The sequence below is a fragment of the Rhinopithecus roxellana genome, chromosome 13, assembly GCF_007565055.1.
Source record: "Rhinopithecus roxellana isolate Shanxi Qingling chromosome 13, ASM756505v1, whole genome shotgun sequence".
In the NCBI taxonomy this organism is placed as follows: domain Eukaryota; kingdom Metazoa; phylum Chordata; class Mammalia; order Primates; family Cercopithecidae; genus Rhinopithecus; species Rhinopithecus roxellana.
In genome coordinates this window covers 114,648,776-114,670,090 of record NC_044561.1, presented here as the reverse complement: position 1 = coordinate 114,670,090, position 21,315 = coordinate 114,648,776, and positions in this window count along the sequence as shown.

Genomic DNA, 21,315 nt, shown 5'->3' with positions numbered 1-21,315 from the left:
ACATAGACACAGAACATCCACTGAGGACCCTGGACACTGTGGTCTGTTCTGGCTTGCCCACAAGTCAGGGCAATGCCAAACAGGGGAGCCCCAAAGTGGGGCTTAGCCCTTAAGGGTTCTTGTATTTGCCTAGGAAAGAATTCCAGGGTGAGCTGGTGGTAGGGTAGAAGAAAACAGCTTTATGAAAGCCACAGTGTCACAGCTCCATGACTGCTGCTGCCCAGCAGGGCCACCCTGCAGGCGGTATGCTGAGAGGACCAGCTCGGGGCGGTTCTCCCATCGTATCTATACACACTTTTAATTACATGCAGATTAAGGGGTGGTTTATGCAGAAATTTCTAGGGAAGGGGTAGTACATTTTGGGTCATTGAGTCATTGCCATAGAAAGGCACTGTAATGCCTGGGTGTTGCCATGGCAATGGTAGATTGACAGGGCACGCTGGTGGGCGTGTGCTATGGAAAACTACTTCCATCCCAGCCCTGTTTTAGCTAATCCTCAATATGGTCCCTTCTCGGAGCCCTTCCTCTGGAGTTGAGTCCAGTCTCCTGCATCAAGAAGCCAAGGAGGTATTTTGGATCAAATTTAAGTGAAAAACACAGGATAAAAGAAAACTTTTATTAACCAATAGTCCATGTTCAGGAGAATGCACATCTCACAGATGCTGAGCTCTGGATTTTCATGAACTGCACACACTTGAGTCAGCAGCACTTGCAGAAGTAAATGGGAAGTCACCAGCTCTCAGAAACCTCAGTCCTGCTGGCTCCAGTCACCTCAGCCCCTCTGGGGGCAACACCACCATGGCTTCTGAACCCCCAGATGAGTTCCATCCACCTCTGAATTTCCTATGAGGTGTGTAGGCCTCCATAGTTAGCCTTGTTCACTCACGGTATTAGTCTGTTCTCACGCTGCTGATAAAGACATACCCATGACTGGACATTTCACAAAAAATAAAATAAAAGAGGTTTATTCGACTTACAGTTCCATGTGGCTGGGGAGGCCTCACAATCATGGCAGAAGGTGAAAGGCAGGTCTCACATGGTGGCAGACAAGAGAAGAGAGCTTGTGCAGGGAAGACTCCCATTTTTAAGACCATCAGCTCTTGGGAGACATATTCACTATCACAAGAACAGCACAGGAAAGACCTGCCCTCGTGACTCAATTACCTCCCACTGGGTCCCTCCCATAACATGTGGGAATTCAAGATGAGATTTGGGTGGGGACACAGACAAACCATATCACTCACCATTTTGCCCATGAGATTTGCCCACGTGGTCTCCGCAGCTGCAGACTGCATGTCCTTGCGGCTGTAGAAGTGCTGTCAGTGAGAGGGTGTGCCCTGGTTATGCGTTTGAGGGGCATTTGGACTTTTCCAGTTTGAGGTTATTATGGGATAGGAGGTGCTGCTGTGTACATGTTGGCTGTCTTTTGGGTACATACCTGAGAATCAAACTGCTGGTCTTGGGGTAGGTTTGGCTTTATTAGATGCTGCTGCACAGTTGAAAAGTCTAAGCAATCCTTCACAATTTGCACTCCCCACCCGATAGCATTCAAGGTTTGCTTGTTGCACACTTGGCCAGCGTGGGATGGCTTCCTATTTCTAGCCACTCTGGTGAGTTGTCAGTGGTGCACACCATGGTTTCAAGTTTATTTGCACTTTCCCAGTGTTTACAAAAATGGAGCAACTCACAGTACGTTTATTCAGATCTCCTCATCTGCGAAAGATCCACTCAAATATTCTGCTGGTTCTGCGGAATGAGCTGCTTTTTCTCAGTGATTTGTGGGAATCGTGCATGTTATGGATTTCAGTCCTCTGCTGGGCATGTGCTGAGAAATGGCCTCTCCTCCACGGACTGTTTTTTCCTTCTCCTAATGGCATCTTGTTATGTATGAGTAGACGTTCATACTCACTCCAAGGTTACAAAAGTGCTTTCCTGGCTCGGCACAGTGGCTTATATTTGTTATCCCAGCACTTTGGGAGGTTCAAGGTGGAAGGATGAATAGAATCCAGGAGTTGGAGACGAGCGCGGGCAACACTATGAGACCCTGTCTCTACAAAGAAATGTAAAAAATTAGCCAGGCATGGTGGCAGTATACCTGTGGTCCCAGCTACTCAGGAGGCTGAAACAGGAGGATCACTTTAGCCCAGGAAGTCAAGGCTGCAGTGAGCCGAGATCACACCACCACCACTGCATTCCAGCCTGGACAACAGAGAAAGACCTTGTCTTACAAAAAAAAAAAAGAGAGAGAGAGTATTTTCCTCCACAATTTTTATTGTCTTCTCTTTTGTATTTAAACCTGAAGTTTATCTTAAGTTGATGTTTGATATGCTATGATGTAGAAATTGAGGTTAATTTTTTCCCATATGCTCTTTGATTCCTCAAGCCCCCATTGCCGAAAAGACCACTCTTTCCCACTGCAGCACCATGCCACCTCTGTCACAAACGAGGGGATGGCATCTGGGTCTGTCTCTGGACTTTCCTTGTTTCAGTGGCCAGCATGCTTATCTTTGCTCTCTTTAATCCTGTAGATTTGCAGTCATAGGGTGGTGGGTTTGATATCTGACCGGGTCCATCCTCAACTTTGTACTTCCTCAAGACTGCGATCTTCTTGTCTCTTTGAGCTGCCACATGGAATTTAGAATCAACTTGTCAACGGCTGGGGGAAAAGGCTGCCAAGATTTTAATTGATATTACATTGGAATGTTTTGATTATTTGAGGGAGAATTCGTATCTTTACAGTACTGAGTGCTGTCATCGCTGAATGTGCTACTTCCATTCATTTACGCCAGATTTCTTGAAGCTTCCTCAGCAATGTTTTGTAGTTTTACTATCGACGTCTTTCACATTTTCCATTTTAATTCCGAGGCATTTGATGTTTTCATGCTATTGTCAGTGACATTTAAAAATTTGTTCCATTTGTTGCTCTTCTAAAGAAATATGATTGATTTTTTATGTTGGCCTTGAATCTAGTGACCTTGGTAAAATCACTTGTGAAATCTAATAGTTTGTCTGTAGACTTTCTGGATTTTCTATATACACATTCACGTCACCTGTGAGTAATAGCACTTTCATCTCTACCTTTCCTTCCTTTCCAATTTATACTTTAAATTTCTCTTTGCTGTGGGCTGCAGGGGGGGCACCTCCAGGATAATATTCAGTAGAGATGTGGTGACTGTGACTCTCCTTCTTTCAGTGCAGACTCCAGGGACATTTTTGCAATATTTCACCACTCATGATGTTTGTTACAGAATTTTCTGTAGATGTTTTTTAGCAGACTAAACACTTTCTCTTTTGTTCCAAGTGTGTTTATTTTGTAAAGTCGTGAATAAGGGTTGAATTTTATCAATATTTGTTTCTGCTTCCATCAAGATAATCATGAGACTTTTCTTCACACTTTCTGTTACTATGATGTATTGCTGTGATTTTTTTTTTTTTTTTTTGAATGTTAAATCACACTTCCTTCCCTGGAATAAACTCCAGTTGGTCATAATATAATATACACTTTACATTGTTAAATCAAACTTATCAAGGTCTCAGTAACATGGAATGAAATGCACCAATTTTAACTGTACACTTCAGTGAGTTTTGTCAAAGTTCGGTCCCGAGGTAATGTCTACCCAATTAAAATAGAGAACATTTCCGTCTTCCTTAGAAATTCTCTCTTGCTACCTCCCAGTCAAGTCTTGTCCCCACTCCAGATAAGCACTGATACAATTTCTAGCACCTTATGTTAAATGTACTTATTCCAGTTAAATAAAAATGTAGTATTTGCCCTTTTTATGTCTGATGGCTTCTGCTAAGCATGATATTTGTGAAAAGCATCTGCTGTTTCATACATCTCCAGGATTCCTCTTAAAATATAAAATGGACTTTAGAGTAATTACAGACGTATAGAAAAGTTGTAAAGATAGTACAGACAGTTTCTCAATACCTTTACCCACTTTCCCGTCTTAAAGCTGTACCTAATCATGGTACATTTGTCATCACTGAAGAATTCGCATTGGTGAATTGCTGTCTCTGCACCCTTGAATCAGGAGCCCTCGGAGAGCAACAGCCCCCTCCTTCATGCACGGACTTCCCTGGGATGATCCCCAGCTCTGGACATCACAGCATGGACGGCACCCGTCTCAACCTGACCACTGGAGAAGCTGGTCAGCATCCATGGAACCAACATGGGGACCAGGGGGGGCCCTACCTGCTCAGCCAGGGACACAGACAGCCTTCATCCTGCACTACCTGGCCTCCAGGACTTACAGATGAGAACCTACTCTCAGGACGGTGGACATTCACCTGTCAAGTCCAGAAAGAGCCCGGCTGTCTGGATCCCAGCCCCAGGAGGGCCCCTGGGGACTAATCCTCAGCATTAACTCCTCAGTCCTGCTGAGTTTTCCCATAGCTGACTGACATCTTCTTAGGGGTCGGGGGACCCAGGGCTTCTGAGAACTCACCCTGACTGGCATCCTCCAAGCTCCTTTGACAGACTGGCCCCTGAATTCTCTGTGGGCCCAAGATGCTGGCTGGTTCCCCAGTCAGCGAGCAGCTCCTGCTGGCCTCCCACAGGGGATGGAGCAGGCCGCATGGAGAGGCCACACAGGGACAGCGTTGGAGCAGCTCATGGTGGGAGCAGCCACAGCGCACCTGCCTAGAACGCCTGGTTTCCTGCGAGGAGGCCCCTGTGCAGTGTGGGCGAGGGGGTGGCTGCCTGCTAAGGGTTAATGGGAAGACAGGACCTGAGGGGTCACTGCCAAGCGGGGCACCCCCCTGCAGATGCTGGATGTGGCCACGTTATGAAAAAGATGTCTCATCCTTCAGCTGTTTCGTAAATTATCTAAAAATCAAACTTCCATTCCAAAAGTGACCTAAAATGATACGCTCAGTGGGGGAAAATGTGGCCAAATGTTTTCTTATGAAAACCATGATGTCAAAAAAAAAAAAAAGGTGTAATGTCTTTACAGAGAGCTGGAGTGGCCCGATGGGGCCTCTGGAGCAATCGCCTTAAAAGCTTTTCAATATTTTTAGACTTTTATTTCCTATTTGTTCAAGTCACTTTGGAAGCTCAGCACAGCTTTTGGTTTGGGGATTTTACGAGTTTGTTTAATGCTCACGGTCTAAGTGTTTCCATCCATTAGCTCGGCCGCGTCAGGGCCACCGTGGTCTATTAACTCCTCCTGCCAGGCCCTCGGCGGCCCCATGGCCACAGCAGGCGCTACCCACCCCGGCTCCCCGCGTGTGGCTTTAGAATTTAGGGAGGTGAGTCCTGCACGGCCTGGCTTCCCACTCTCTCCGAGAAGCCACCATCCCTGGCTCTTCTGTCCCCACAGAAGTTGGGCCCTCATCAGCAGCACTGTGTGACCTCTTGTCTCTGGGACTCCTGTCCTTGACCCTGTTATGAATGAGGGAAGCGTCCTGTGATTCTCTTTGTGGTCTTTGCTGCTGGCTGAAGCATTTCTTGGGGCTCAGGGATGGGAACTGTGTCCTGGGCCATCTCCTGCCTCGGATCGCTGGGGCAGGGCAGGGATACACTGCCTGGGAGCCTCTGTGGTTCCAGCAAAGCTGCCCAGGCCTCAACCCTGCCCCACGTTTCCTGGAGGGCACAGGCAGTGCCTGGCCTAACCCTGAGAGGTCTGCTCACGGGGTTACCAACTGTGGTCCTCATTCCCGATATCGAGCCTGAGTCCCCGACTCAAGGAGATGCAACTGGACATGCTGCGGACCCTCTAAGAGGAATTTCCATCCCAGCTGTGTCCCTGGGGGTGCCCTGACCCCGCTTGTGGTGTCCCTGGGCTGCAGAGTTGTCCTCCCAACCCGTGACCAGCCACCGAGCATCGTGGAGGCCACCGTCCCCCCGCGCCCCGTGCTGGTTTTGAGGGAGCTGTCTTCTTCCTCACACCCACTTTCCGCCGATGCCTGCCCCAGCCAAGAAACAGATCCACCTCTGGAATGGGAGGCTGGGTGAGCCGTCGGGCGCTGGTGCCGGCTGCACACAGGAGGTGTGTGAGACAGCCAGTGACGTGCAGCGGCAGGAAGACCTGAGCCTGGTCCTGGGTTCCCGCCGCAGCCCACCACCCTAAAGGTCCTGTCCATGGGGCCACAGGGTCGTGCCTGCAGCGAGACCTAGGGGAGTGCTCAGCACATCCCAAAATCCCAGGCTCCCGCTGCACACGTGGGATTACCTGGAGCCTAGCTGGGGTCGACTCGAGTAGGGATGGCCCGGCCACAGCACACAGGCCCGGCAGTTCTTCCAGCTCCAAGATGGCCTCTCCTCAGACATGCGTCCATCAAGTGGGCACAGTGGCCGAGCTCCTTCTAGTCACCTCCTGGATCTCAGGCGGAGGGAAGCCACTTCTGCCTGCCCACCGCTCACAAACCCCGAGACTGTCCCAGGTCCTCCAGCCCCCATCTCACCCACCTCCCTGCCCGTTTCCCTTCCACGTTAAAATGCCCAGAAAGGGGCCTGTAGTCAGTAGCCTTTTCCCGTCTCCATCTCTTTCTAATTCACCCTGCCTGGCCGGCACCTCTTTATGGAAACTGGGCTTGCCAAGGCCTTCAATGATGCCTGTGCTGCAAATGCAACTGTTGGTTCTCTGCCCTTACTGGGTTTAACCTCCCTCCTGACCCCACATACCACTTGCCTGATTTATTTACTTTTGTCCAAAGTCCTTGTGTTTATCAGGGTTCTCCAGAGAATCAGAAACACACACACACACATACTCACATGTGTACACACACATACACACACAGATATACAAATATACATATATGTATACAATGTACAAATAGGCAAGGTACAAATGCACACACACACATACTCACACATGTACACACATGTGCATGCACAGGTAGGTATACAATATACTGTAGCAGGATGAGCCGCAGACAAAACTCCTCAGACACTGGATTAAAGAAGGAAGAGGCTTTTTATTTGGCCTGGAGCATTGGCAGACTCGCGTCTTAAGAGCCAAGCTCCCCGAAAAAGAAATTCTTGGCCTTTTAAAAGACTTACAATTTTAAGGGGTCTACGTGAAAGTGTCGTGATAAATCGAGCAAGCCTGGGAAACGTGACTGGGGGCTACCTACATCAGCTAACAGAACAAAAAATTTTACAATGCTTTTTTCATACAGTGTCTGGAATTTACAGATAACACAAGTCGTTTAGGCCAGAGGTTGATGTTATTATTATTCCTTTTTTTAACTCCTAGTGCCAGGTGGTGGTGCCGAGGTTGTCTGGCTATTTATCTTGCTTTTGTTTCTTTCTCTCTTTCCTCCTGTCTTGTGAACTAGGCAAGGTGGGGGGAGGAGGGCAGCAGGCATAGTAGTGGTCTCCTTCCTTAATACATATATATGTATAAGATGTACAAATAGGCTTTACATATATATGTAAATATATACATATACATGCACATATGTAAATGCATACATATATACATACACGTGAATGCACACATATATACATATGTAACTGTGTACACATATACATATATGTAAATGTATGCATATTTACATGCATGTGGCTGTGTGCATATATACATGTATGTAAATGTGTACATATATACATATGTGTAAGTGTATACATATATACCTGTATATATGTATTTACATATATATGTAAAGCTTATTAGTACATCTTTTATATATATATACACGATGATTTCCGGGAGCAAGGGGCTGTCTCCCTCTCTGCGTATATCCATATATGGAGAGAAAAAGAGATTTTAAGAAATTGACTCATGTGACAGTGGGGTCTGGCAAGTCCACGGTCTGCAGGCCAAGCCGGCGGGATGGATAAAGGGTTGATGCTGCTGCCCAAGTCTGAGGCCACTGGAACCGGTGTTCCCTCCTCCAGGGGTACCCCAGCCTTTTGTCTTAAGCCCCTCAATTGACTGGAGGCAGCCCACCCTTATCACGGGGAGTGAACCGCTCCTCTCAAAGTCGGCTGATTTAAATGTTTGTCCATGAAATGCCCTCACTGCAGCCTCTGCACTGGGGTCAAACCAGGAATCTGGATCTCATGGCCCAGCCAGTGGACACAGGACACTGCCCGTTGCTGACCAGGCCTTACCAACCCCTCGTCCACGCTGCAGCGGCTATGCTGCTTTTTCGTGACTGACACCGTCCTGCCACGACGCAGCTCCCTGAGGGTGGCATTCCTGTCTTGTCAGCTCTGGCACCCCAGGCTGTCTGGCCGTTTCCGGACTCCATGAACGAAGGCCGATACAGAAGCACCACCTGAGACGCAGGTTCAGGGATCAGGAGGGGCCGTTGTCCACAGCACTGGTCTGGGAAGCTGGACTGAGGGCAGCTCTTCCCCACCGGAATCCAGGCTTGGGGCCAGCATGTGTGATTACAGCTCCAACAGGACCCCATGCACACGGGATGCCCGGGCGGCTTGCACTTCCCACGCTACTTAATTGTGGGCAGGAAGCCATGGCCCCTTTGCCGATGGGGTAGAGGACCCTTGAGTTTTGTAGAGAGGGAGGGTGGGGTACCGAGAGGCCCCTCCTTCTTCTTGGCTTCCCAGCCTTCCCCACATTCCTCCGTTCCTTCAACCCGGATTTTCATTTGTGCTTGACTTTTTGCTTTGTGCTGTGTTTCTGAAACTCTTCTAAGCACATCCTCCCATTCACCCCTCTAAAGTTAATGTCCCAGCCAAGAAGCCTCAAAGCGGGGTGTCCTGGTGTGGAGTGGCCATGGCCAAGGTCAGACCCCAGGGGAAAGGAAGCTGACCTTGAGGGGCAAAGACACAGGGTGGGCGGGGCCTCACGTGCACGCAGGGGATGGATCAGGGTGGGCGGGGCCTCCTGTGCAGGCAGGGGATGGATCAGGGTGGGCGGGGCCTCCTGTGCAGGCAGGGGATGGATCAGGGTGGGCGGGGGCCTCCCGTACACATAATGGATGGATCTGACGTCCTTGTCCCGTCTGGGGGACAGAGGATAGAGAGTCGGGGTCCTCAGGCTGAGCAGAACCCAGGTGGCAGGGAGGGGCTGAGGCCAGGAGGAGGCCCTGCGGCTCTGCGCGGAAAGCAAGAGTGAGCCAAGGAAAGTGATGGGGGAGCAGGGCTGTGACTGGAGTGTGTTGCTGGGACATCATGCTGCTGCAGGCAGGGTCAGAGCTGAGACTCAGAAGTGAATGAGGGTGGGGTGGCTTTGGGAAGGCGCTCAGAGAGAGGGGAGGGCCTAGGCGGGAACCGTGAGCAGCCGTGGCATCTGGGCAACCTCCCTTGTCTGGGGGTGGCGTGGGGGCTTTGGCTGCACCAAGTGCTTTGGCGAGTTCTGTCCCGCTCACTTTGCCTGAGACTGAGCCCCCCATTGCCCTGCCAGCATGGTCTCTGTGTGAGGAGAAGGGTCCCAGAGGGGCCCCAGGAGAGAACAACAGCCAGAGTGCTGATTCCCGCAGCCCCCAATGCGGGGTCTCACAGGGGGCCAGGCCAAGCCACGCTGATGGAACTTCTGATGGTGAGAAGGATGCACACCCAAAGCCACACTCTGGAAACCGGTGCTCCAGTCACCATCAGCAAACAGGCTGCAGGCCTGGCATCCAGGACACATAATCAAGGTTGTGGCTCCAGAGCAGCCTTGCTGGGTGCAACCTTGGTCCCGAAGCCGCCTTCCCTGACTGTGGTTTGCGTCCCGCTGGGAACGCCGGCCCCAGCTCTCCCAGGCCCCTGGGCAGCGATGCCCACCCCACATGTAGGTTGGGAGGTGGCCCCTGGACCAGGTCTACCTGAGAATCTCATCTCAGGAGAACTGCTGGGCTTCAGGCGACAGAAAGCAGTCACTCAGGAAGACTGGCAGAGCTCTTGGGAAGGATGCGTGGAGCGGGGGCTCCTGCAAGGCACAGAGCTGAAGGAGCAGCGAGTGAGGACCCTGCCGGCTCGGCAGAGGAGGGCGTAGCTGGGGCCCGGTGACCAATGGGACCAGAGCAGCACAGCGTCCAGTCCCTGAGACCCAACTGGCTGTGGACCCGACAAGGAGGGAAGGGGCCAGAGAGTTTTGAGTAAAGGGCCACATCATTGCTTTATGTAAAGCATCACTGCCCAGCACAGTGGCTCGTGCCTGTAATCCCAGTGCTTTGGGAGGCCGAGTCGGGAGGACGGCTTGAGCCCAGGAGTTTGAGACTGACCTGGGCAACATAGCAAGTCTCTGTCTCTACAAAGAATAAAATAAAAATTAGCCAGGCGTGGTGGTGCACATCTGTGGCCCCAGTTACTTGGGAGGCTGAGGTGGGAGGACTCCTTGGGCCTGGGAAGTGGAGGCTGCAGCGATCCAGTTGTGCCACTGCACTCCAGCCTGGGCAGCAGAGCAAGACTCTGTCTCATAAACTAATGAACAAACAAATAAAGTCTCACTGTGGCTTCCACAGGACACAGGGAGAGAGTGAAGAGGTTCTGGATGCTCACAGTGGGGCCCGGCGACGGGGCCTCCCCACCCTGGAGTAGAGAACTGGGGAGGGTTCGGTGGCCTGAAGCCTCACAGTGAGTGGAAATTACCTACAGGTTAGAAATGCATTAACTTTACACTCAGCAACAACTTTTACTGCGCAAATTGAGAAACCTACTTTTATTTACCTTTCTCCCCGAGGGCAATGGTGAAAGAGCTTCCCACTAGCCCTGGAGAACTGAGAGAACGTCACCCACACTGACCCCCACCGACACCCTCAGCCTCAGTCCACACACCTGTGGCTTGGCAGCTTCACCATCACTGTGCCCAAGCGAAGTCCGCATCCAGCTTTTCACTCGTTCAGTCTCGAGCACGGCCTGTGTGGCCACACAGCCCTTCAAGTGCTCCTCTGCCATGCCTGAAGAATAATTATTCTGGAAGCCTCCAGAAGCTCGCCACTTTGAAACAGAAACCCCAGTGCTGCCAGGACTCCCTGTGATCGGTGGTGGTGCTGAGTGTGGACAGCAGGACGCAGAAAGAGTGCCTGGGTGATTAGGGGAAGTGAGCAGGTTCTGGCTCCAACAGGATCCCGGAGAAGGTGCTGGGAGTCGGCAGGCTACTTTCAGGAGTGTGGGGAGATGCACCAGCGGGAAGCCGGCCCAGCTCCAGCTCTTCCTAACAAGGCTGCCTCCCTGCCGCCCGCGCTGCGATTCTCCAGTAAAACATTAATCACCCGGCTCCCAGCCGTGTGTCTGCAGAAGGAGCTCTTTCTAATTGAGCTGCTCGAGCCAGGAGGAGCCATGGGTAGAACAGGTGGAACTGCGTGCTTACTCTGCTATTACCTTCTCCATCCTGTATTAGACCAAGTCCTTCGTCATTAAATAAAAACACGAAACAAAGACAAATGAGGAAAGGTGGTCTCTCATTTATCACCCAGACCCAGCCTCCCTGCGTCCGCCCTCCCCGGGCGGAAGTGCTCCGGGAGGAGCTGCAATAGAGATAACAAATTGGGAAAATCCGCCTTCACATCACGTCAGGAGCAAGCAGCATCGCACCTGGGAGGTGGCACTAGGTGGGCGAGGGGAGCATGGGGGCTGCATCTCTGCTCTTTGGGGAGGCAGCATTCACCATTTAGCAGGCAGTCAGCCGCAGGGCCATCCTCGCCCCACAGGCAGATGTGGGGCAATCAAAGTGGCGCTAATGTCTGTCTTTCGTGGCTGAGTGAGTTTTAGGTTGGTCTTCTCATGCGTGATCAGAATGGGAGAAGATGAAAAGAGCCCAACCCTAAAGCTTGAAAGCACAGAAATGCATCCATCCACCCAGGAGATGGAATCAAACAGCCCTCCAGTGGATGGCAGGCCGTGAGGTGGACTAGAGAACGCCCAGCTGGAAGGGAGGCGCTTTCATGACCTTCCGCTGTGCGGGGCCTGCACTGGCGGCCTCCCTGGAATCCACCCCACAGGTAATGAGCAATCAGGTGTGTGTGTCAAGCCAGGTCCAGGCTTCTCTGAGAAAGCTTGAACATCAATAATGCTTTGCTCGCTATGAGTGGGATACCAGTTTTTCAAGGAAGTCATTAAAAGAATCCCTCAATTCCAATTGAGCCCGTAGTCCGTGCCTTTCTGGACATGGTGAAGCACTTTTTGGCAGACCCCAATTGAAAGTCATAGGATGTCAGTTCTGGAAGTTGCCAAACTCCCCCTATGCTGAGTGGGGGCTCCGGACCCCCCAGGACTGAGGTCCCAAGAACATGATCTACTTGGCGGACTGTTGGGGCTGACCTTGGACCAGAGCCAGGGTGGAAGGAAGTGTGTTCACTCATTCTTTCAACAGTAGCTGAATGCTTGGATAAACGGGAGAGCCTGGGATGAAACCTGGAAAAATACACAGTCATTTGCCCCCATGGAGCTCACCATTTTATTCTTTAGGGAAACAATTAACTAATAATCATAACAATGCAATGGGTGGAGACACAAATGTAGCATCGTGAATGGTGCGGATTTAGATGGGAGCCCAAAGAGACAGGACCCCTTGAGAAAAGGGAAGCTGAAAACAGAAAGAGGCCCCGGAAATGAGTCCCCTCTGCCACTCAGGGTGGGAGGTCCCCGCAGACTGGGTGTGGGGTCACGTGGAGCTCGGGGAGAACTTTAGGGTCAGGTCAGACCCCTGCCCTGAAGAGGCTTCCCTGGGGGTGCTCTGCCTGCCCCTCCCCAGCTACTTCCCGTTCTCTCACCTCCAGTCCCTCCCACCCGTAACATCCTTTCTTGCAGAATTGATCAATTCCTGGTCCCCACGATGCCTTCTGGGGTCAAGCAAAGCGCTCAGCCTCGACAGTGAAGGTCCGAGTCACCTTTTTTCCTCTGTAATTCCGGCTGCTGCTCAGAGAGGAGAGTTGGGCTCGTGCGGTGCAGTGGGGTGAGCTGTGTTCCATGCAGCGGAGAAGGGGCTCCTTCCTAACCTGAGCTGTGACTGGCTGCGCACGCAAATCCAACCACCGTGAAGTTTTTTCTGAACATTCTCCCTTCTGCCAACCATGACTCATCCAGCCACTTACCCAACTCATTCAACAGAGAGGTATTGGACTTTCACCATGAGCCAGGCAATGGCTTACTCTAGACATGTGCAGCCCTCCTGCTAATAATTTTTAACATGGCATTTTCTCTACTCTCTCAACAAAGTGTCCTCTACGCAGGGAGCTCTGAACCTAACTCTCTTCCCCTTTGCCCTGGGAGTCAGGCACAGGGAGCCCTGTGGGAATTCCACTTCCTGGAACCCATCTGATCATTTCTGTTTTCAGATCAAACTTTCTCCCAATTTATTAGAATAAATACGTGGATCAAACTTTTTCCCAATTTATTAGAATATGCTGACAGTTGCATACAACTTAAATATATACATTTCACCCTCATCTATATTGGTTATCATGTTTTATTTCACTTGATGATTTGAGTTCCTAGGAAATTCAGATTTTTATTTTTTGAAGTACATGGCACAATCAATGTTTATAAATTCAGCTGTTTCCTAATTTATTAATTTCTTTTTTCATCCTTATTATTCCCTTCCTCCTGATTTATTCAGCATTTTCCTCTACTTCTCTAAGTTTCTCAACTGACAGGATATTAATATATTGTTTTCTTGTCATCTTAAGGCTGTGAATGTACCTTCAAGTATACCTTTGGCCAATTATCACATTTTATATGTTGTTAAAATAAATATTCGGAAATGCTCTATTAGACATGTACATACAATCATGACGGAGACAACGCGACTTCTCTGACCAGTTATTTGAACTAATATTACTGAAGTTTTTACCCTTCCCATGGAAAACAAACTTTGAGATTGTGTTACTAAACTCCTTGTTAATTTTATGGTTAGGTACATTCATCATTTATGTTTTGATAATTTCTTGGCATTTTCTTTATGGCCTAGTGTAAACTTTTGTGAGCTTCCCATCAGTGTTTGACAAGTCATTTTCTTGAAATATACAGTATAAAACTCTATATGTATGTGAATATTAATGTGTATGTATTTACTTACATATTTGGTCCCATATATTATGGAATGAGCCGTGCAATGTGTCATCATCCTTTACTTTCATTTTAATTGAGCCATCATTGCATGCCAAGAGTTTTTACTGCGATTTACATTTGTTTTTCCAAGTGTTTTTTACAGCTCTTCTGTGTTTAGATATTTCATGATGTGACATGTAAATGTTTCTTTTTTAAAATATAGATTCTGTCTTCTATCCGTGTGAAATCATCATTGCTTTTCTTTTCACAGCTCTGCTTTTTCTGTTTTGTCCTGTATTAATGTTGCCACACAACATATCGTAAATAACCTTCAAAATACAAATAACACAGGATGGCATTGTACTTTCTGCTGGGACTGTCCTAAGTCCTTCGCAGATGGAGGCCCTTTCAGACGTTCCTCGGGGTTAAATGGCTGCAGAGCATTCGGAGGCTGGGCGAGCCTGTCCCTTCCTGCAACTCCCTGCATGTGTGGGTGGCCGTCACCTGCTGCCACTGCCAGCCCTCCTGCCCTGGGCCCCCTTCTGTCCCTGCCCCCTCCGTGGGTGGCCACGTTTCCCTGGGTCAGAAAATCTGCACATTCATATAACGCTGCTGGGTTTTAACCTGCTGCCGCCATGCCCGGCCTGCTCCAAATTTATTAGCCTCACTAATACCAGAGGTTTCCTCTCTTTTTAATTTCCTAAGCCATGCACAGGTGTGTGTGAAAGAGAGCTGAGCAACTGCACATGTGTGAAAGCTGCATTGTTGCTGGAAGCTGAGGCTGCACAGGCATCCGAGGAGGCCTCCTGGAGGCCGCCACCCCCACAGCACCCCTTGTGGGATTGAAAACGCTTCGTGCACCATCTTTCGATCCAATACGTTTTCCCACCTGTCCAAGTTCTAGGGTCTGAGAGGCTGGATTCCCTGGGTGTACAGAGCTGGCTCAGTCTCTGTAGGAGACGATCTCACCTGGGATTCTGCGCAATAAGAGGATGAGTGAGCGTGAGCCCTGTGCAAGGAAGTCAACCACAGACACCCAACCCTGCCCCAGCCAGTCCAGCCTGGGGAAGACTCCTGGTCCAGCTCCAGGTGCCTCCTGATTCGGCTGCCTCGATGTTGCTTCTTTGCTCACTCAGGGTCTGGCCTGCTTCTCTTTCCCTTATTCAGTGCTAATGCAGGACACACAGACAGCTCTCAGCTCTCCGTCTGTGTTTGCACCAAGTTTTTTTTCTTTTTTTTTTTTTTTCAGACAGGGTCTCACTCTGTCACCCAGGCTGGGGTGCAGTGGTGGGATCTCAGCTCGCTGCAGCCTCTGCCTCCAGGGCTCCAGAGCTCAAGCGATTCTCCCACTTCAGCCTCCCAGTTAGCTGGGACTACAGTCACACCACCACCACTGATATTTTTTTTTGTATTCTGGGGAGAGATGGGGTTTCCCCATGTTGCCCAGGCTATTCTCGAACTCCTAGACTTAAACAATCTGCCCGTCTCAGCCTTTCAAAGAGCTGGGGTTATCAGTGTGAGCCAACATGCCCGGCCGGCTCCAGATTTCATCACTGAAGTATGAAAGCCCTTCTCACAGGATAGACCCCATCAGCTGCAGGTCTCACCGCCTCCACTCAGGCCCAGGTATGCATCGGGTCCCACATCCCCTATGGAATGTCTTGCAGTAGAGCAAAGTCTGTGCAGCCGTGGAGCGGAGGGAGGGCCTGAAAAACACACCCAGGCTGGACATGGTGGCTCACGTCTGTAATCCCAGCACTTTGGGAGGCCCAGGCAGGCAGATCACGAGGTCAGAAGATTGAGACCAGCCTGGCCAACATGGTGAAACCCCATCTCTACTAAAAATACAAAAATTAGTTGGATGTGGTGGCACGTGCCCATAATCCCAACTACTCTACTCGGGAGGCTGAGGCAGGAGAATCGTTTGAACCAGGGAGTCAGAGGTAGCAGTGAGCCGAGCTCGCGCCACTGCACTCCAGCCTGAAGACAGAGTGAGACTCCATCTAAAAAAAATAAATAAATAACATGATCAGCCTCAGCCTTAGGCAGAGAAAGAGATGGTAAAGGGAGCCTCTGGGCTGTGTCGTCAGGGAGCCTCCAGCTACCTCCACACTCCCTCTCCCCATCACCTGACAACAGTGCAGAGAAAGAAAAGCTTTTTCTGCTGCCTTCCTGGTTTTTGTTTTGTTTCCTGCGTATCTACATCGTTCGTTCTTTACTAAATCTGCACGATCTCCATATTAATCACCTAAAGACTTTAAAGGAAAGACAAGCATGGGAAGCGCCGCTCCCCAGGTCAGGTGCACTGTGCCATGTGGGAGCCGGTGGAGAGTGAGTCAAAAGCGCTTGGTGACTGCGCAGTGCAGGCCTCCACCTGAGCCCCGCCGTCCACACCGCCAGCCTGGAGCCTCATCTCTCTGTGCTGTCAGGCACCAGGCCTGAGGCCCTGAGGCTGCCTTTTCTGTGGATGGCCCCTTTCTTGCTGGAAGCCTGGGACGCCACCGCGGCTGCGGGGGAGCTGCAGAACCGTGCCACGGGTTTCCACGCAACAAGGCTCCTCAAGATGCAGAGGAAGGAAGGGGGTTTAATCTAAGACGATAAATCATCTGTGCTGCAGGTTCTACAAGGCTCCATTGATTGTCACTGCGATAAAATTTGATCAAACAGTGTCATCCAGCGGGGAGAGGAGCCGGCAGTTCCCAGGAGGCGGGACCCACTGGCACTCCACTGCCTGCCTCCGCTGCCAGGAAAATCAGCTCAGTTTAGACTCCAAAGGGGCGCCTCCTGGTTCGCCTTTTATTTACACCAGGCGATCCTCCTGCCAGCGCGGGGGCTGGAGAATCCCTTCCCTGTTCCAACCTGCCCTCTGTCTGCCTCCTTCATTTTTCCCGACCACTTTCATTTCACAAGAGCACAATTTGAGTCATTATCAGCTTCCGACAGTTGCTTCAGCCTCTGCTATCTTCCCCGAACAAAAGTGACAATATTCAATTCAACCTGCTTGTGTGTCAAAGGGAAACGCAGATGATTAAGCTCTGGAGGCCTCATCTCATGTGGATTAAATGCACAAACCCACACTATGTCTCATTTTAGACACACCCAGCACCGCACAAAGCGGGTTGGCTTCAGAAAGTTGACAGTGAGAAGCCTGAATTCCTTACGGCACCACAATGATACTCAAAGGGCGGCTGCCCAGGGCAGATTGAAAGATTAAACCCAGTGTATTTGCAAATGGAAAACGCGCTTCCATGCAACGCTTCACGTCGTGGGGATTGCGTGGCTGCGTTTCCCTGCGATCAGCCTCAGGGCTCCTGGCCACCCTCCTGTGGGAGGTGAAGGCCACTCTGTGTGAGTCTGTCTTGGGCTGGACCTCGGATGCAGCTGGGAATCGCATCAAGTCATAAGTCCATCTCTCAACAAATACATGCAATAGCCACAGTCCCCCGGGCTCCCCAGGCACCCAGAGTCGGGGCTGATGAGAGAACAGACGGAGATACGCTCATTGCATTCAAGGGGCGTCCACCCTGGAGTGAGCCCTGTCCGGAATCGGATGGAGGCTGCTCTCAGCTCCTCCGTCCCAGTGCTGGGTGACCTTGGCCCACCCGCTTCCCCTCACCGCGACTCAATTTCCTCAGCCGCTCAATGAAGGGGTTGAGCTGAGTGACCCCGGAGGCTCCTTCCCTCTCTACTTTATGATCACGATTGTGCGGTATTGACCATGCCGGGGCAGGTCGTTTCAGCTCCGCGTGCAGCGCGGCTTTGTGCATTGATCTCAGCACCACTTCTCCAGTTATCCAAAGCTGACATCCCAATGTGACTTTCGCCGGGCATAAAACAAGCAGCCCAATATTGACTTTCCCGGATGCTTTCCTCTCTCCCACATCTCTCTCCAGTCTGTCCAGCTCACTGGGTTTCTCAATCGCTGCCCTAATCCAGGTCGCCCCTATGGGTCCCCAGGTGACCTCAGTGGCCTCTTATCTGAGCACCCTCCTCCCCTTCTGCACTGCTCTGTGGCTGGAACACTCAGGTGGGCCTCAGCTGGGCGGCAGGGTCCACACTGAGGCCTGAAGGCAGTGCGGGGAATGGAGGGCTCTGGCAGGGGCTGGCAGCACCATGTCCGCTCTGCAGAGCTATCACCCAGCTCTGGTCGTAAGGTCTGGAGGTTCATCTGGGACTAAGGCTTTGCCAGGCCAGCATGTGAAAGGGGAGGAAGATGGCATGGAGGGCATTTGCTGGGATCCAGAGCAGAGAAAGGAGGAGAGGGAAGCCAGAGAAACCAAAGGAGCAGGCAGGGGTGGTACTAGGAGTATAGGGAAGGCCCAAGACAAAGGCCGTGATTCCAGAGGGACCCAGGGAATCAAGGTGGGGGTGAGGCTGTTTCTGACATTGGCCGGTCCTGTCATTGTCCCTTGGGACTGAGGCAAGACAGAGGGAGGGTCGCTGGGTAGGAGGCATGCAGGTGCCAGGAGGTCAGGGTGCACGGGATCCAACCTCCATGCTGGGAAGGCAGAGTGCACCTGGTTCCGACCTCCATGCTGGGAGGGCAGAGTGCATGTGATCCATCCTCCATGCTGGGATGGCAGAGTGTAGGTGGTCCGACCTCCATGCTGGGAGGGCAGAGTGCACCTGGTTCGGACCTCCATGCTGGGAGGGCAGAGTGCATGTGATCCATCCTCCATGATGGGATGGCAGAGTGTAGGTGGTCCGACCTCCATGCTGGGAGGGCAGAGTGCACATGGTCCAACCTCCATGCTGGGAGGTCAGAGTGCACGTGGTGCATCCTCCATGCTGGTAGGGTAGAGTACACGTGATACGACCTCCATGCTGGGAGGACAGGGTGGAGGTGGCTCATTCTCCAGGCTGGTGGGGCCACTCTGATAATGACAAAGCAGGCAATAGGGACACCTGCAACCCAGTGTGAGGTTGTGGCTGAGGGGTGGATTTGTCCCCACATTCATGTGTTGAGACCTAAACCCCCAGCTCCTCAGAATGTGACTACATGTGGAGACTGGGTTTTTAAAGAGGTAATTAAGTTAAACTGAGCTCATTTGGGTGAGTCGTAACACAATACGACCAGTGTCCTCATAAGAAGGGGAGATGAGGGCACAGAGAGGCACAGAGGGACATCTGTGTGAGGACACATGGAGGGGACAATGTCTACAAGCCAAGGAGAGGCCTTGGGAGGAACGAGCCCTGCCTACACCTTGATCTTGGACTTCCAGCCTCCAGGATAGCGAGAGGATAAATCTGTGTTGTTTAAGCCACACCAGCGGTCATAGCAGCCTCCAGACGCTGATCCACCCTCCAGATGCTGATCCGTGAAACCTCAAAGGTTCCGTCTCATTTACCTTTGAGTCCCCCACTTCCTGCCAGACACTTGCTCTGTACGTAGACGGTGCTGATCTACCTCCGTTACTCAGTGTGACGTGAGCTGTCTCTCAGCAGCCATGCAGACATCCTTCAAGTTCAACAATAACTTATTATCCTCCAGTGAAAGTGTGTGATGCCTCCTCCATCTCCTAACACAGCAGCGCACGGAGCCACCTCCCGCTGCTTCCAGCCACCCTCTGTCTGCCCGCCTCCCTCTCGCTAAGTGTCTGTGAGGGGTGAAGTGTGCTGCGTGCACTACAAGGACTGCATCCCTTCATGGGCTCCCCCGTGCTAACCCACACCCTCCATGGACATACCTATCTCTACGTGGAAATCTCCAACTCGCTATTGGACTAATGGTTCAATAATTATTGTCCTAAAACACACCTGCCACCATCTCACAGTTAGCATGGCAGCATCTTATTAAAAACAGACAGCCCCTTCTAAATGTTTTCCATAGTAAGGGTGCTGCTGTGTATTCGTTAAAACCTGAATGCTTTTTCACTTCCTTCACCTCCCTGTCCTCTCTCCAGAGGGAATTTATCAGGAGCCACAACAGAATTCCCAAGGGCAGACACCGCAGATGGGTCAGCCGTGGTGACAAATCACCGAAGGTGTTCCCAGCATTGTCCTGGCTGTTTGGAAATGGCTTCAGCATGTTCCACTATTTAGGTAGGAAGGGGTCCAGAAGAGCCCTTGAATGGCTGTTTTCTTACAGGGAAACCACGGGGCCTGGAGAGGGGGCAGGTGTCACGCCCTCCCAGGAAGACTTTACTCAACTCTCCTTCAGGTGCAGGAGGTGTGGGTGCCCACACTCCATGGACACCCATGTGTGAGGTCACAGGCGGGACTTGGCTGCAGGGCACACTGCCTGTCACCCAGATGTCTCCAAACCAGTTCTCTGTGGCTCCCCAGATGGGGCCTTGGAGTCCGGCTTTGTCCAGAGGCCCAGCAAGCTGGACCCTCAGTCCTTCAAGAGGCCAGCAGTCCTGGAAAGCTGCTCATCCCCAAATTACAACAACCACAGCCGTGGGAGCTGTGGGTTTCCCTGGTCTTGAAGAGACAATGCCCCTCCAGGTAGGTGATCCCTTCTTCTTCCTGAGAGAGGGAGAGGAAGAGGGAAGGAGCCAGAAGAGGTTAAATCCACCGGCTCTGGCTCACAAGCCACAGTCAGAGGAGGAGCCCATGGATTTCACGACATCCGGCTCCCCAGACCTCATGTCCACCACCACCGACACTGAACGGCAGACAGTGTACACAGAAGCTCAGCCGCGGGACCCAGCTGGCGATGGCAGGACTCTGGTGTGAGGGTCTCCTATCCTCTTCTCGGGGCACTTCTCTCTTTGAGTTGTATCTCTGGGGTCCTGCCTAACTCAGGGTGCCTGAATTCTTTGCAGAGAAGCTCTTTGGGGTTGAATCAGCTTGTGCTGGTGTGGGAAAGCCGCATTATGATCTGATAAATGTATCATGTGTGGCATTGCACTTGTTGCTTATGAAAAATCAGCAGTTGCCTGGTAACCGAAATTGTCAGCTCCCAAACCTCCAAGGCCACGGTGCCAGGCCTGATGGCTTCTCAGGAGCCATCGCTGAGGCTGCAGAACAAAGTCTGATGAACCTGGGGCATGGGGGACAGAGACACCCCCAGTCCTCGTTCAAAGTTTTCCCACGAAGAAAATGAATCAGGGACCCTCAGAGCCATGGTTTGTTGCTGCATCCAGCTTTAAGAGACAAGTGGGGAGGAAGCTCTTCCAGGCTCCTCATGGTCCCAGCACCCACACAGGGACAGGCACCATGTGGGGTGGTGGCTGCTGTTCGTGCTGGGTCTTGCGGGGACCCTGGGCTCATTCCCAGTGTCTGGGTCCCTTGGCACCCCCCCACCCATGACGCATTGCCCACATTCTGCCTGGGCTTGGGAGTGGCCCTAGATGGGCGTAGACGTCATAGTCCAGTGAGCTTAGCAGGGGGGCATCTGCTTCCAAGACTGTTTCTGGGTGCCTGCTCCCCAGTGGCCTGGCCCCTCTGTGGGGTCCATCAGCCACCCCAAAGGCCCTGTCCCACTG